This window comes from Vulpes vulpes, chromosome 2, assembly GCF_048418805.1.
Source record: "Vulpes vulpes isolate BD-2025 chromosome 2, VulVul3, whole genome shotgun sequence".
Classification (NCBI taxonomy): domain Eukaryota; kingdom Metazoa; phylum Chordata; class Mammalia; order Carnivora; family Canidae; genus Vulpes; species Vulpes vulpes.
In genome coordinates, this window is record NC_132781.1 from 157,545,750 (window position 1) to 157,562,345 (window position 16,596).

A 16,596-nucleotide genomic window follows, 5' to 3' on the forward strand; every position below is an offset into this window, starting at 1 on the left:
TGCACCGGGAGCCCGATGTGGGATTCGATCCCGGGTCTCCAGGATCGCGCCCTGGGCCAAAGGCAGGCGCCAAACCGCTGCGCCACCCAGGGATCCCGAATAAATAAAATCTTAAAAAAAAAAAACTTTATGAAGAAAAATACTGTATGATTGTACATCTATGTATAATCTAAAATAAAAACAAAACCCCCAAACAAAATTTATAGATAAAGAGAACAGATTGATGGTTGCCAGAGTTATGGGGTAGGGGTGGGCAAAATGGGTGAAGGGAGTCAGAAGGCATAGACTTCCAGTTATAAAGTAGATACGTTATGCCATGTACACCGTGATAACTATAGTTAATAATACTGTATTGCATATTTGAAATTTGTTAAGAGAGTAGATCTTAAAGGTTCTCATCACAAGGAAAAACACTATTGTGATGGATGTTAATTAGAATTATCTCAGTGATTATTTGCAGCATACACAGATACCTAAATCGTTGTTTTACCTGTAAAGCTATTATAATGTTCCATGTCAGTTATACCTTAAGTTAAAAAATGAATTTTATGAAGATGGAGGAGTACAGGGATTAAGTAGGTTTAGTGATGATCTGAGCTGAGGTAGAAAATCTTGGAATGAGATTGAAATTAACTTTGTCCTAAGCTAGACAATGAATACCAAAATGGCCATTTTATGTATGTTAGGGATGAAATTTTTTTTTTTTAAAGATTTATTTACTTATTTTAGAATGAGAGGGTGAGTGCAGGGTAGGGGGAGGGGCAGAGGGAGAGGGAGAATCTGTGCTGCATCTTCTGCATATGGTACCTGAAGATCAATCCTGGGACCCTGAGATACGACTGGGGCTGAAATTTAGAGTTGGTAGCTTAAACTGACTGAGCCACCTAGATGGCCCATAAATGAATTATTTTTAATTAGCTTGGTTTAGGTGCTACAGAATTGCATTTTTATTTTTTATTTTTTTATTTTATTTTATTTAAAAATTTTTTGATTTATTTATTTATTTATTCATTCATTCATTCATTCATGATAGTCACAGAGAGAGAGAGAGAAAGAGAGAGGCAGAGACACAGGCAGAGGGAGAAGCTGGCTCCATGCACCGGGAGCCCGATGTGGGACTCGATCCCAGGTTTCCAGGATCGCGCCCTGGGCCAAAGGCAGGCGCTAAACCGCTGTGCCACCCAGGGATCCCGCATATTTATTTTTTTAAAGATAGATTTATTCATTCATTCATTCATTCATTCATTCCTACCTACCTACCTACCTACCTAGAGAGAGAGAGAGAGAGGCAGAGACACAGGAGGAGGGAGAAGCAGGCTCCATGCTGGGAGCCCGACGCGGGACTCGATCCCGGGTTTCCAGGATCACACCCTGGGCCAAAGGCAAGTGCCAAACCGCTGAGCCACCCAGGGATCCCCAGAATTGCATATTTAAAACTGTATTTTTTTTTTCCAAGGCAGATTTTTGTGGGTGTTGTCAAACTTTAGCATAATGGAGTTGATGCCTTTAGTGATATTTGCTAAAAAAAATGAGAAATGGAGGTACACACATCCTTATTATTAATTAGTATGATTTTGAAAAAAGTGTGTCTGGGAAATCAGTGGTAGAGAGCATAGGAAAGAGCATAGGAACTGGCATTGTTATTTCTCTCTTCAGTATCTCCTCCTCTTGTTTTCTCTGTTAAGATATTTTACATGTATGTCAAGCGTGTAGTTTCCCCTGTGTAGTTCTTCCTGTATTTCTTACCAATACATCAAATTTCACTGTGTCAGCTAAGAACAGCAAAGCAGTGAGTATGTAAGGTGAGGAAGTAAGTGTATTTATTCTTCCTAGTTTTTTTTTTTTTTTTTTTTAAGATTTTATCCCTTTATTCATGAAAGACACAGAAAGAGAGGCCAAGACACCTATAGGCAGAGGGAGAAGCAGGCTCCCTGCAGGGAGCCCGATGTGGGACTGGATCCCACAACCCCAGGACCATGGCCTGAGGCAATGGCACTCAACTACTAAGCCACTCAGGCACCTCTTTTCGTAGTTCTTTATGAAACTATTTCTATGTTGATGTTTTCTACATCAACATATGAAAATATTTCTATGTTGATGTTTTCATCCAACTTCATTGGAAAGTTGTCTTTCCTTTTACAGATATCTCTCACTTTCTTTTTGGTCTTGTTTCCATTTCCTTTCATCTCTCTCAAGGTTCCTGTTCCATTACTTACTCTGGCCTTTTCTTTTTCAAATGCACATACATTTTAAAAATATTTATTTATTTTGGGGGTGTTGAGCAAAAGTTGGAGGAATGATGGAGGGACAAGCAGACTCCCCGCTGAGCATGGAGCCTGACATGGGGATCCAACCCAGGACCCCGAGATCATGACCTAACCTGAAGTCAGATATTTAACTGACTGAGCCACCCAGGTGTCCCTCATATGCGTGTTCTTGGCTTTGTTATGATACCTTCCTTTGTGCCTGAAACTTATTCAGAACTTTTCTATACTAACCATATTTGTTACAATTTTTTTTTTAAAGATTTTGTTTATGAGAGAGAGGAAGAGAGAAGGGGGAGGAACAGAGGGAGAGGGACAAGCAGACTCTGCACTGAGTGTTGAGACCGACTTGGGGCTTTGAGATCCTGACCCAAGCCAAAACCAAGAGGCCGAAGCTTAATTGACTAAGCCACCCAGGTGTCCTCTAATGTACTTTTTTGAGCTGCCGGTAGTAAAAAGGTGTCTTGGGGAAGGCCCAGGTGTCTCAGTGGTTTAGCACCACCTTCAGCCCAGGGCCTGGTCTTGGAGACCCGGGATTGGGTCCCGCGTTGGGACTCTCTCTCTCTCTCTCTCTCTCTGTGTCTCTCATGAATAAGTAAATAAAATATTTAAAAAAAAAAAATCCCAATGCTCAGGCTGCACTTTAGAGCTAAATGAGAACCAAACCTTGAAGTGACAGTCAGGTTTTTAACTCTTTCCAAGTAACTCTAAGGTGCAGATGTGGTTAAGAACAACTAACATGGGATGCCTGGGTGGCTCAGCTGTTGAGCATCTACCTTCGGTTAGGGCCGGATCCTGGAATGCCGGGATCAAGTCCCACATCAGGCTACTTGCATGAAGCCTGCTTCTCCCTCTGCCTATATCTCTGCTCTCTCTCTCTGTGTCTCTCATGAATAAACAAATAAAATCTTTAAAAAAAAAAACAAAAAACATAAAACAAGAGAAGCCAAATGGTACACACATAAGGTTTCTGAATGAGTAATGAACATGGAAACAGCAAGTAAAGAATAATTCTGCAGCAATTTTGTACTTATAATAAAAACAAACACTGAAATGTTCAAAGAAACAGCCAAAAACTTTTTTTAAAGATTTTATTTATTTATTTATTGAGAGACACAGAGAGGCAGAGACACAGGCAGAGGGAGAAGTAGGTTCCATGCAGGGATCCCGACGTGGGACTCGATCCTGTGACTCCAGGATTACGCCCTGGGCTGAAGGCAGATGCTTAACCACTGAGCCACCCAGGGATCCTCAGAGCACTGGGATTTTTAAAAGCTGTACAGGTGATTCTGTGTAGCCAAGGTTGAGAAGCAGTACCTTTTTTTTTTTTTTTTTTTTTTTTTAAGATTTTATTTATTGATTTATGGGAAACAGGCAGAGACACAGGCAGAGGGAGAAACAGGCTCTTTACAGGGAGCCCAATGTGGGAACTCCATCCCAGGACTCCAGGATCATGCCCCAAGCCGGTGGCAGACATTCAGTCTCTGAGCCACCTAGGCATCCCGAGAACCAGGACCTTTATTCACATCACTGGACATCAAATTGATTCCCTTATGAATGAGTTCTTAGAGCCTGAATGAGTATATTCTTGGGACTTCCTCTAATGGTAAGAAGCCTTCTGTGCTTCTTGAAGGTATCAAGTGAGAACAGCGTTAAAGATTTGAAGGTCTCTTCATACTCGTGGCTCTTGTCTTGTGTTCTCTTCTCTGTATTCCGCAAAGTAGCTGGCTAGGTAAATGTGTGTTCTGCTCAACCAGCTGGAATATGTTCTACTCAAGTCCCAAGGTCTTGGGCCAGTGGAAGTAGGAAGCGCATTTTATTCTTGGGTACAAGCTAAATTCTTTAGTCTAGCTTTTATCAGTAGTAAAACTGGCATTGTTATTTCTCTCTGACAGTTTTTTTTTCTTTTTAGAACTTTGAAGTGGTAGAAAGATGATCACATTGGTTCCCTCAAATCTCAAAGCATGCTGCTGCTTCTTCCCTTCTAACTTCTTGTGTTTAACATAGTCACCAACGGAACATGCAACATTTGGAGTCTAGGTCAGGGCTTGTCTTGCAGGGCTTACTGCTTGGAGGAGAGGCAACAAAAATGGCCTACCACATGCACAGTGACACCATGTCACATCCACTGTTGTGACAAAATGGTAGTAGTGTTCATTCTGTGGGCTAAAACAGGTATATGGGGGGAAGAGGGCATAATCTCTTGTATTGTTTTTCAGATTGGTCTTTGGCTTTTGTTTTCTTCCGTATAATTCTCCAAGATTTCACCTGTCCCTTTAAGTTTAAACCATATTTTTAAGATAATAAATCCATAATGTTTCTTCACCTGGACCTTTGCCTGAATATCTGCTGCATGTTTTCTCTTAGGTCATTCTGCGCTTACTTCATACTCAGTAGGGAGATAGTGTTCAGTCATAAACATCAGCAAACCTAGATTTTAATCTTAACTTTGCCATCTACGTACTTTGTGGCCTTATTTGGTGACTTTCCTGAGTTTCACTTTTTTTCATCTATGGAGGAATGTGGGTAGAATTGGGAGCCCTTTCTGGTTCTTCTGTCCTATGTCTTTCTAGTCTTATGTAGACCTCCTCTTTACTTAGATTACCCATGTCAGTCAAAATATGTAATGATAGAGTATTCCAGGTACATCCTTGTCTCTGTGTTTGTGTTTTCTTTACTTAGAAAGCCTTTTGGTCTTTTACTTCTCAATTTTAAACTTCCTATACAGTCCATTTTAGTCATTTATTCCTTGTGGATGGTTCCTGATCACTGTAGTCCACAAATATTTGTTTTCTGAAGTACTACACAGCCACTGACATTACTGATTGGCATTCCTCAAAACATTTCTTGAATGGTTATTTGTTATACATGTACATAATTTAACTAAATTGTAAGCTCTTTGAGGATGAGACTGTGTTTTGTAGTTTAATGCCCAGCATGGATGTACATTTACTAATTTCCTTTACCCTTTTTATATCCTAGTTGCCTAGTACGTGCTTTGTCCATAATAGCCATTCACTATTATGTCCATGTGGATTACTCTGTGGTCACTCTTGTTAACAGATTGGGTAACTATCACATTTCAACATGAGATTGAGATTTGATAGCTTATAAAGGGAAAAACCTGTTTTCCCCCCAAAATATATTTAGTGTGATAATTAATGCAGATTACAGTGTGAATCTGTTCATATCATTTTTTTTTTAAGATTTTATTTATTCATGATAGTCACACAGAGAGACAGAGAGAGAGGCAGAGACACAGGCAGAGGGAGAAGCAGGCTCCATGCAGGGAGCCTGACGTGGGAGTCGATCCCAGGTCTCCAGGATCGGGCCCCGGGCCAAAGGCAGGCGCCAAACCACTGCGCCACCCAGGGATCCCTGTTCATATCATTTAATGAAAAAGTCCACACCCCTCTTTTTTTAAAACTTTTTTAAAAATAATTTTTATTTGTTTAGTTTTTTAGTATAGTATAGGAGGATTAAAATCTCAGGATGAAAATGTCCTTACCAAGATGTTGACTTACTTGTTAACTGGTTTTATATAAATTCCAAGAGGGTGGGGGACTTAGTGTTGTTAATCACTCTTATCTCCTGTTCCTAAAAATCTATGGCATGAAGTCGGCTCTTTGTAAATATTTGTGAAATGAACGAGTGAGTGAATGAATAAATCTTAAGAGTACTGAAAGTATTTATATTCTCTGTAGCTCTGCATTGTATTTGAGCTTTATATAAGCTGACGAATGTCTTTTTGTATGCGTTTCTTTTGTGTGGGAAGACCAGATGAGTAATGGGTTTGAACCACACCTGAAATTTGATTTGTGTCTGTTTTTCAGATGGTGTGAATATGACTGAAGGTCAGATAGGATAGACTGGGATGGTGATCCCAGTGATGTTGTCAGTTAAAGGATTTGGCAAGCAGCAGGATCAATGATATTGGGTCAAAATAGTGGTAGGAGGGGTGTCATAAAACTAGGAGTGCTGAGAGCATATAATGAAGTGGGCAAATGGTAGGTGGCCTGGAGGAGCTTTGGAAATGAGATATGGATAACCTGCAGTGATTATTTTTCTGGGCTCTGTAACCGACTTGAATGATCAGATCAGGATCTGTCAAAAGGGTAACATTTTTATTTTTATATTAGAGTTACAATTAGAATATACACCAGTAAGAAGGAAACACTAATAAAAAGGAATGTAATGTGTCTTCTGCTCCTTTGACCTTAAGTGTTTCAAACTTGAAGATTTTGAGAGAGGGAGAGTGTACCCCCATGCATGAGCCGGGGGAGGGGAAGAGGGAGAATGAGAGAAATCCTCAGGTACACTCCACTGAATGTGGAGCCCAATGTGTTTATTGATTCCAGGACCTTGAGATCATGCCCTGAGCCAAAACGAAGAGCCAGATGCTTAACCAACTGAGCCACCTGAGATTTGTAGGTAGTTTTAAAAGTTTATCTTTTACAAAGTTTTGGTAATATGCTTATAATATGAAAATCATAAAAGAATTAGTGGCCTCTTTTCTTGGGTAGTATTTTTAAAAATATATTTTATTTAATTATTAGCACAAGCAGAGTGGAGGGGCAGAGGGAGAGGGAGAAGCAGATTCCTTGCTGAGTAGGGAGCCTGTCGTGTGGCTTGATCCCAGGACCCTTGGATCATGACCTGAGCCAAATCAGACACTTAACTGACTGAGCCACCCAGGCTCCTTGTGTATATATTTTAATTGGCTCCATTATGTGAAGTTATATGCTGAAAATGATCTTTATAGATGGAAAATTAGACTGAATGGTGCCGTTAGTTAACCCTTGTTAGGTTAATTTTCTCTATTTTATAAGTAATAATCATGTTCATAATTGTGAATGACTCCTGTTTACGAATTTCATTCTCCTTTCTTAAGCCTATAGTGATCTGACATTTTAGATTAATTTAGAAGACTTTTTAAAAGTTATTAAAAATGATAGCATATGTTTATGTGTAGAAAATTTGTGGAAAGATGCACTAGAAACTTGACTGGTTACCTGTAGGAGAAAAAGGGTGGATGATGAAAGGTACTTTGGACCTGAGATCCATCTGTACTGGTACTTTCTACTTTAGATACTCTGTACCATTTGCAGATTTTTTTTAAAGGGTGATCAAGTACTCTTATAAAAACTAGTATATTTAATAGCTCAGAAGTTCTACAGATCTGCCGACTTTGGTTGTATGTATAGATTTCCTTGTCTTATTTTCAGAATATGTGATGTTTACTCCTTCCTTTTTATTGACTAAGTAAATTTAGCCGGCATTCTTTGTTTTTGTTACATGTTTTTAATTCTCACTGAAGTACCATTTTATTTCAGAATTCATTATGGTTTCCAGAAAATTGCTTAGAGGCCCTTTGGGACCAGTAGAAGATTTATTCACTTGCAAATTATTACCTAGTAAAAATGAAGTTGCAAACTATATATGAATCTGACTTTTTTATTCTCCACACTCTGTGTAAAAGGCATTTAGCTGTGTGACCTTCAGCATGTTACTTAACTTATGAGTATATCATTTTCCCCTCTTTGTTATTAGACATTCATTTTTGTAAGATTGTCTATCAGGACTTTTCCAAATCTCTGATTTTATAATTTCATACTCATTTTAACTCAAAAGACAGAATTCAGTGATTCTTAAAGTAGTGTTACAAGCAAAATTCTATTTAAGAAAAACCTACATAACTTTCAGAATAAATGTTAATTATTAAAATACATTTGCAATCTGATTTGTCTCATTGGAATGCTAAACTAGTACTGCTTAAAGTCATCCATATGCATATATAAAATCTTAAGTACTGTGGAATGGTATTTCGAAATGAAATTTTCTAGCACTGAAGATATATTAGCTGTATGTGTGTGTCCTTTTAAGCAGATCAAATTTTTTATTATTTTATTTTATTTTATTTTATTTTATTTTATTTTATTTTATTTTATTATTTTATTATTTTTTAGATTTTACTTACTTGTTTGAGAAGGAGCGTGAGAGAGAGAGCACAAGTGAAGGGGTGGGTAGAGGCAGAGGGAGACAGAGAAGCAGACTCCTTGCTGATGAGGGAACCCTGAGATCATGACCTGAGGTGAAGGCAAATGCTTGTAACTGCACCACGCAGACTCCCCTCAGCATTTTCATTTTTAATCTTAGTTCTAGAAAATGAGCCTTTTCTTTGTTTAGAACCTTAAAAGATGTGTTTTATGCCAATTGTAGCTTCATAGATAATTATACAATGAGTTATCAATCAAATTTAATTAAACTATGACAGCTTCTTTCATTAACTTTCCTTTAGTCCATGAAGTTATAATATTGAGGAATATGGTTATGGTCCACACCGTGCGGGTTTATTGTTTTCACAGTAAGTATTGTAAGCAGAGTGCACTGAAACTGACTTGTGATCCTTCTCTTTTTTTTTTACTTGTGATCCTTCTTGTGAACCTTGAACTGTTGCCTTTTTAGAGAACCTCTGCTGGTTATTTGGCTTTTTAAAAAACATTTGAGCTAAAAAATGAAATGTCTTTAGTTTAAACTTTTCTGACGCCTCTTCCAGCTACAGGTAGATTATTATTGTTGGAGTCCAAATTGGAAGCCAAAACACTTTATTTCCTCTGTGGTTTTCTGAATGAACTAGATTGAAAGGGTTAATGTGAAACAAAAATGCAGGTCCTGGAATTTTGTTCACTGGTAAAGTAAGATGTAGTGTAATCAGGGCATATAAGTGCTTTTTTGCTGGTGTGTGTTAATAGGCAAAGACTGGGTAGCTGCATGCTTGGAACCTTTTCTGTGCTTTTGCGGTCTTCATCCTTAATGTAGCCAGGCAGCTGGGGAGACATCCTCTAAAGAGGCAGAACTCCCATCCTCCCTCTTCTCCTGCCCACCCCCACCCCCCTTTTTTAAACTATATACTGGGACATTCAATGGTCTTGCATTGACCAAAAAGACAAAGAGTGCTTTCATAAGAGGGAGTTTAGCCCTACCCGGTGTGCTGGGCCTTTGTTAGGGCTTGCATTAGGCCTTTCTCTTTCACCACCCCCAGTTTCATTGTTCATACTTTGCAGCAGCAACAGGATCAGTTTTAGAATTTTACCTCTTTACTTTAAAATAAACAGTTGCAAAGCAAAAATCCAGTATCTTGTAATGAAAAATGTAAAGAAAAGCAAAGTTTCATTTCCTTTGGTGGTTTTTTGATCACAAAAATGCCATTACTGCTTAAGTGCCATCATGCAAGACTTGCCTTGTTGAAGTTATTCTTTGTCATTTGAAAAGTCAAAAGTACTTTCTTTTTTGTGTGGCTGTATCCCATCTAATTCATTGTTTTTGGTTTTTGTTTTTGTTTAAATTCAATTAGCCAACATATAGTACATCATTAGTTTCAGATGTAGAGTTCAATAATTGCTCAGTTGCGTATAACACCCAGTGCTCATCACATTAGGTGCCCTCAATGCCCATCACCCAATTACCCCATCCCCCCACTTGCCTCCCCTCCAGCACCGTCTAACTCACTGTTGATGCTTGATATTCATTCATGAAATTCAAGAATTTTTTTCACCAATGTCAGATGGTTTTTAAATTACTCCGTGTTTTTTTTTTATTAGATAATATGAACTCAAGCCTTTAGACAGTTAAATAGGTTATTCAAAGAATGCCTCCTGCTCCAATTAACAAGAAAAAAGTTAATAGTGTTGTCTTTGCCTTACATTTTGATTATATAGAAGTAAACCATCAATATGAAATAAGCAAAAGTTATTTTTTTAATTTTTATTTATTTTTTAAGTAGGCTTCATGCCCAGCGTGGAACACACTGAACTCACAATCCTGAGATCAAATGCTGTTATCAAGTTTGGTGGATGCTTGACTGACTGAGCCACCCAGGTACTCCCCCATTTTTTAGAAAAAGATTTATTTATTTGTGAGAGCAAGAGCATAGGAGGAAGAGAGAAACTTAAGTAGACTTGCCCTTAGTGTGGGGCTCTATCTGACAACCTAAGATCATGACCTGAGTGGATAAACCAAGAATCAGACGCTTAAATGACTAGGCCATCTAGGCACCCACACCCCATTTTTTTTTTTTTTTAAGATTTTGTTCTTTTAAAGATTTTATTTATTTTTTAAAGATTTTTATTTATTCATGAGAGAGACAGAGAGAGAGAGGAAGGCAGAGACATAGGCAGAGGAAGAAGCAGACTCCATGCAGGGAGCTGAATGTGGGACTCGATCCCAGGACTCCAGGATCATGCTCTGGGCTAAAGGCAGGCTCTAAACTGCTGAGCCATCCAGGGATCCCCAAGATTTTATTTTTGGGGACACTTGGGCGACTCAGTCTTGAGCATCTGCCTTTGGCTCAGGTTATGATCCTGGGGTCCTGGGATGAAGTCCTGGATCAGGCTCCCCACAGGGAGCCTGCTTCTCCTTCTGCCTATGTCTCTGCCTTTCTCTCTGTCTCTCATGAATAAATAAATAAAATCTTTAGAAAAATCAGGATTTTATTTTTTAAGTAATCTGTATATCCAATATGGGTCTTGAACTTATATCAATGAGATCAAGTGTTACATGCTCTTCCAATTGTGCTAGCCAGGCACCCCTAAGCAAAAGTTATTTTTTAAGATTTATTTGTTTGAGAGAGATTGTGCATGTGGGAGCAAGTGTGCATGTGAGGAGGAGGGAAACAGAGGGAGAGAGAGAATCTCAAGTGGACTCCTTATTACACATGGAACCTGAAGTAGGCTTGATCCTTCCACCCCATGATCATGATCTCAGCCAAAATCAAGAGTCAGATGCTTAATTGACTTAGTCACCAAAAAGTCCTTTTTAAAATAGCACGTTTGAATGTGGAAACTATCAGATAAAGCTGGACTATATTTTACAATTTTTTTTTTTTTTTTTTAAGTAGGCTCTACACTGGGCTCAAACTCAAAACTGTGAGATCAAGACCTGAGCTAAGATCAAGAGGCAGGCACATAACCAACTGAGCTACTCAGGCACCCCTACAATTTTAGTTTTAATTCCATTTTACTTTTAATTTTGAGTTATCTCTATTATTTTTGTTTTATACAGGTGATTCATCTTCCAATGAGCTATTTTATGCATAAAGTTATATACAGAATAATGTAACAGTAGAGCATGTACCACCCAGATTTGTTGTATTCGTATTTTGAGAGATTTGGGACAATTTTATTGAACCCTAAAATATCTTTTAATCAGTGATCCTGTGAAAGTTTATGATTCTTTATTTCCTTATCTGTCACTAATTTCCCTCTTAGACAAGTCATTTGTTAAGGTAAACTTAGCGAGTGTCACAGTTTGTTAACTTTACCACTACACAGTGACTCCTAGAAAGTATTTGTGATTATTTTAAGTTCTATTTAATAACCTCAGTATTAAATATGTGTCCTAAATGTTTAGATGCTAAAGCTTGGTAGTCGCATATCCTGTGAAGAGAATATGATATTTGACTCGGTGAAAATTAATTCACAGTTAATGTTACTTAAGCTGTTACATAAATATGTAGTTGAACTCTGAGGGAAATTCTCTATTGTTTTGTCATTGGTTCTGCTGTTACTCTGATTTTTTTTTTCTTGTGAATTTGTTTTTATTGGGATACAAGGGATGGGTTGGGAAATGTAATGTGGGTTATGCCCGACCAGGTAGATGTTCATTCTGATCTTCCTGGGATAGCTTTGGAACTTTTCTTTGGAGTGAGCTGCTGGTCTTGCTCCTGGCAGCCTCTTCAGGTCCACTGCTGAGTGGCTTCTCTTTGGAAGAGAATTTCCTCTTTTTTCCTGGGGATGCTCCTATTTCCTGCCTTTTCACCATAACTAACTGGTTTCTATTTGGGGAAAGATTTCTTCCTCTTGGGAAGACTTATACTAACCAGCTCTTCCTTGGAAAAATACTTCTTTTTCTTGGGTTTGGAGACAGAGACAAATGGGTCTTCCATTCCATTTTCCTGTGGAGTCTCCTGGGGCTTTTGCTTTTTTCTTTTGGATGTTTCACTTGTCTCCACACACACCTCTGGGATACTACTGCTGTTTTCTGAAGACACAAGGGCAAGGGCAGCCAGCCATTTCTTCTCCTTCAAGCTTTTCTTCTGCTTCTCCAGCTTCTTAGCCATCTCAGTAGCCATTTCTTCTGTCTGAACCATTGCCTCCTTCATGATATCCAGATTCTTTACTGGAGTCTCTCCTGTCTCATAAATGGACAGTTGCTCCTCAGCTTGCTCTCGAAGCTTCTCCCCAAATACACTTATGGGCACCTCAGAGAAGCAATCAGTTTGTACAGCAATACTGCATTTGTTTGTCAGGTATTGGGAGATGTGGCCTTTGTTCTGGGCAGCTGCTTGGCCAATGAAGGTGGAGTGGAAAATGAGCTCATATTTTGGGGTGTTACCCCTTCCTTGTCTTCAGGGTTCTGGAAATCTGGTCCCTTTGCTGGGACCTGGGAATCACTCAGACAGCAGTGCTATTCTGATTTTTATACTAGAAAGAGAAATTGCTCTTGGAGGTCAGTATTAGTAGTAGTTTATTGTATGTCCAACATAGACCAGGCACTGGGTTAAATGACTTAAGTAAATCCTCTAATGTGTTTATTGACTCTATAAAGTAGGTACTATTATTGTACTCATTTTCCAGGTGAAGACGTTAAAGATGTTAAGGTAACTTCCTTAGAAGTCACACAGGTAGTAAGTGAAAGAAATGGAATACTAAAATCATGTTTGTGCTCTAGGCTGTGATATGAATAAACTGCTTCCTGAGTTCAGTGTTTTTAGAACTGTTGTAAGAAACCTCTTTGACACATTCTTAATTGATCTAGTTAAATTCTGAGTTTCTAATTGAAGTATGTTCAAGTTCTTTGAAACCTAGATTTTGGCTGAAATTATTGGTTCTAGTTTATAGATTAAAGGGCTTTGGTGGAATGTGTGTGATTCAACTTGGAGCTCTTGATCTAAAATTGGAACCACTGGCTTGGTCCGTCTCAATTGCTGTACCTATTCCAGACAGACATCTCATGAGGTGTGGGTGTTTAGCAACTTAACCTGAAGCTAGAGAAAAGGAAAAAAGTTTTAGGAGAAGCGAAGAACAAAGAGTCTTTGTTTTTCTAGTGGTTTGACCTATGCTGATGAGTGAGGCAGTGTTGGAAGGGCCTAGAGTGTGAGATCCTAAGGCTGAGGTGAAGATGGAGAGCTGAATGACGTGGGTTGAGGCCTTGTTGGAATGGCTACCCTGGGGAAACAGGAGTAAAGGCTGCCATTGCTACATTTGTTTTAGCATTTTACACTAAATTTGGGCTAATGGAATGCATTCCAGCATAAATACCAGTTTGTTCTTTTTTTTTTTTTTTTTTTCAGAAAGAACATTAGTGAGTAATCATATTTCATTTCTCAAATGCACAGTAGTTCTCTGTCACTGTAAATGAAAAGCCCTTTGGATTTTTTTCATGACCTCATTTGAAGACCAGTTTTGCATGAATTTAGCATAACTACATTTATGGGATTCTCTGGTGCCTTTACTTACTTGGAGCAGTGTGCTTCTGGCCTGCTTACCTAGATTTACAATGCTCTAGGATTTTTATTCTGGATATTAGTGGTGTTCAAATTCTGCTCCTGGCATCTGTGGGCCCTGTGTGAAAGAGTTTTCATAGGATAGCGTGCTATTTAGAGGCTGAGGAGAGGTCAGAACTATTTTAGTAATTGTTGTAAGATATTTTTTGCCTTTTTCACTTTATTCACATTTTCACTGATGGTACAAAATTATGGGTGGGTCACACTACTGGTGCCTTAGCACGAATCAAAATAGTAGTACCAAACTGTACTTGTAATTATTGTGTTTTTCACCAGCCTACATTCTCAAAAAAAAAGCAAAGGTACCAGTTTCACTTAATATCTTTGTTTTACTTAATATCTTTCATGAAACAGAGAACGTTCTCATTTTGTTAAATCTTGACCCTTCAGGGTTGCCTGGGTGGCTCAGTGATTGAGCATCTCCTTTTGGCTCAGGTCGTGATCCCTGGCTTCAGAGATCAAGTCCCACGTCAGGCTCCCCACAAAGAGCCTGCTTCTCCCTTTACCTATGTCTCTGCCTCTCTCTCTCTGTCTCTCATGAATAAATAAATAAAATCTTTAAAAAAAAATCTTGATCCTTCTGTAGACATCTTCTCGATGTTCTGTGTGATGGAAGGGGAGGAATGCGTAAAGTACTTCTGTTAAATAGTTGCCTAGTAGTTTTTTTTTTTTTTTTTTAAAGATTATTTTAGAGAGCACAAGCGGGAGGGGCAGAGGTTGAGGATGAAAGAATCTAAAGCAGACTCCATGCTGAGCACAGAATCTGATGTGGGTTTGATCTTAAGACCTTGACATTCACAGCCTGAGCCAAAACCCAGAGTCAAATACCTACCTGACTGTACCACCCAGGCACCCTTCTACTAGTGGTTTAAACCACTTGTGTGAGTTGCAGGTAGAACTAACCACTTTTTAAGAATATGAATATGTTTATTTTTTAGAGATAGCGTGATGAGCAGGGAGAGATAAAGGGAGAAGGATAGAGATTCTTTTTTTTTTTTTTCCAAGATTTTATTTATTCATTTGAGCTACACAGAGAGAGGCAGAGACCTAGGCAGAGGGAGAAGCAGGCTTCTCAGAGGGAGCCCAATGTGAGACTCGATTCCCTGGACCCAGGATCACACTCTGAGCTGAAGGCAGACGCTCATCTGCTTAGCTACTCAGGTGTCCCTGAAAATCAGAATATTGGAAACTTATATCTGCCACCATGATTTAGACAGCTTCCCAGTACTTAATAGACTTTTCTGAGGAATTGTTTCATTAGTAGTACCTCATAATAACTTAATATTCAAAATTTTTCTTAGTTTTAATTTTTATTGTGGTATAAGTACATGGGTATAACCCATTTAAGTCAAAGCTCTTTAGGTTCCATAATAATTTTTATGTGTAAAGGTATTGCAACCATAAGGTTTAGAAATATTGAAGTAGATCATTTCAATGAAAGCTGTCCTTGTTAGTTCTTGTTATTATTATTTTTTAAAAGATTTTGTTTATTTGTTCATGAAAGACACAGAGCGAGAGAGGCTAGACATAGGCAGTGGGAGAAGCAGGTTCCATGCAGGAAGCTCTATGTGGGACTCAATTCCAGGACTCCGGATCATGCCCCGAGCTAAAGGCAGATGCTCAACCGCTGAGCCACCCAGGTGTCCCAGTTCTTGTTATTTTAATGAAGTCATTCTTTTACTGGAGAAAGAAAACTTTAACTGTTGTAGTTTATTTCGATGTTACAGTTAAATTATTTGTTAGGGATTATACCCAGCACCTCATATGTATTATTTAATTTTCATTGGTACCTATGAAGTATAAATAACTATTATTATTCCCATTTACAGATAATAAAATAAAAGGGTCTCAATAATTTTAAGTAACTTGCCAGAATCGGATAGCTAGTCAGGATTTGTATCTTGCATCTTGATACCAGAGCTCTTTTTTTTTTTTTTTTTTTTTTTTCCCTGAGAGTACCTGCGCATGCTGAGGTGAGAGAAGGCAGAGAAGAATCTTAGGCAGGCTCTGTGCCCATTGTGGAGCCTGAGTCAGGGCTAGATCTGTGGAACCTGAGATCATGACCTGAGCTGAAATCAAGAGTCAGACACTTAACTGACTGAGTCACCCAGACGTCCCCAGAGTTCATATTCTTAATCACAGAAAATGTTTGTCTTTATTTTTTTTAAAGGTTTTATTTATTTATTCATGAGAGACACAGGGAGAGAGAGAGGGGCAGAGACACAGGCAGAAGGAGAAGCAGGCTCCATGCACGGAACCCCACGCGGGACTCGATCCCTGGTCTCCAGGATCACACCCTGGGCCGAAGGCAGCACTAAACCCCTGAGCCACCCGGGTTGCCCAATGTTTGTCTTTATTGTCTGCTTTTTTCTTTTTCTTTTTTTTTTAATTGTCTGCTTTTTTCTTAGATTTAATGTCATTTAGTAGTTGTTTCTAAGATGATATTTACTTACATAATATTTTCATATTTTTTATCTTTTCTGTTTTCATAAAGTTTTTCTTCTGTACTTTGTAATGAATAGCATGGAAGTCAAAGACATAAGGGATAGAAACAGTATCAGTTGAATGCCATATTCTAGGAGGTGTACATCCTACTTAATCATTGTCATAATCTCATGAGATAGCTGTTGGGATAGAGATTCAAAGTTAGGTCTTACTCTTCCTAAAAGTGGGTATTTACTTTGCATTCTCTCTGCTTCCTCCCATGCAACATGGTTGGGTAGGGGAAAATGGGGGGCATTCAGCTCTTACTTTTTGCCCAGTTTCGTT

General features: G+C 38.6%; 1 protein-coding gene across 48 annotated transcripts in view; it reads left to right on the forward strand.

Moving 5' to 3' along the window:
- EIF4G3 (eukaryotic translation initiation factor 4 gamma 3) overlaps positions 1–16,596 on the forward strand; it is a 333,558-nt gene that overhangs the window by 57,771 nt on the left and 259,191 nt on the right. Inside the window, exon 1 of one of the 48 annotated variants that reach the window (XM_072750936.1) lies at positions 10,050–10,142. The exons of the other annotated variants lie outside the window; for them this stretch is intronic. The gene's annotated coding sequence lies outside the window, so the exon portion shown is untranslated. Of the gene's footprint in view, positions 1–10,049; positions 10,143–16,596 lie in introns of those variants that run through there. 48 annotated transcript variants of the gene reach the window in all.